The sequence below is a fragment of the Vicia villosa genome, linkage group LG2, assembly GCF_029867415.1.
Source record: "Vicia villosa cultivar HV-30 ecotype Madison, WI linkage group LG2, Vvil1.0, whole genome shotgun sequence".
Classification (NCBI taxonomy): domain Eukaryota; kingdom Viridiplantae; phylum Streptophyta; class Magnoliopsida; order Fabales; family Fabaceae; genus Vicia; species Vicia villosa.
This window is the reverse complement of record NC_081181.1, coordinates 70325935-70327230: the sequence shown is the minus strand read 5'-3', so window position 1 is coordinate 70327230 and position 1296 is coordinate 70325935.

Genomic DNA, 1296 nt, shown 5'->3' with positions numbered 1-1296 from the left:
TTTCCCTATTCCATTGGAACCCATTTGGGTGCAAAGACAAGTAATACAATGCATTCTTGTTTGGGGTGTATATATCTTCCGCAACATGGCAAGGTCCTATGTTTGCCAAGTTCCTATCAAAGTTAGTCTTATTAACTTGATTAACTTCAGCCATGTAATAACTCTGATCCCCCTCAATATTCTCTACTATGCCATCTTCTCTCCAAATGGTTAACCTTTGATGCATTGTCGAAGGCACAGCAGCAACTCCATGGATCCATTCCCTTCCGAGCAAGAGGTTATAATTTGCTTTTGCTGGTATGACCATAAACATAGTTGGCCTCGTGACTGAACCCACCGTTAGATTTACTTGGACAACTCCCAAGGTTTGCCCTATTTTGCCTTCGTAGTTAGACAAAACCATGTTATGTGGCCTTATATCAGTATCAAATATACCAATTCTTTTCAGCATGTATTGGGCATTAGGTTCACTGCTGCCCCTCCATCTACCAGGACTTTATTATTGCCAACATTTTCAATCTTAGCCCTTATGTAGAGTGGTTTCAAATGGTTTCGCATACCTTCATCAGGCCTCTCGAAGAAAGCATTCTGCTCTTCAACTGCACCATTGTTCAGCACATAGTAACACACAGGTCTGTGTTTCGCCATCTCTTCGACGTCAGCCTCTTCACAATCTTCAACTTCAGTTTCTTGATTAAACTCATGAGGGAGTACAGACACAACATTGCAGTTGAGGTTTATAGATGATACCCCATCAGAGTCAAAATCATTTGTCATTCTATCATCTTCTTTCCAAAGGCTGGAATGCATCTTTTCCTCTTCTTTCTCATTTTCAGAATCGAACAATTTGCGTTCCACTGGAGGTTTGCTTGACCTTGCCCCCTGGGTTGGGACTTGGTTACTACTAGATTCTCCGATTTCCCTCGGTTTGTATTCTCTTTGAGCCTTCTTCATCCTCTGGTGTCTTCTCCATTGGGATCTGGACATAGGATTTTTGCCTTTGTAGTTCTCCAACCTGTACATCTCTCGATTTGAGGTTTGGAATTGTTTCCTATACGCCGTTGCAGTCCTTCCCCCTTGGTCCCAACTTCGCCATTTGTTGGTCCTTGCACCAGCTTGCATCCATCTGTCCCTAGGTACGTCCGCAGGGACCTTGAATGTGACTCTTCGAGCTCTAGGATGTGGGCTGTCAGGTCTCTTCGATGGAGTCCATATATCGAAACCATACAGGTTAAGATGAAGTCCCTGAGTTTCTCTACCCATATAGCAATACACCCTTTGGAATGACCGTGCCTG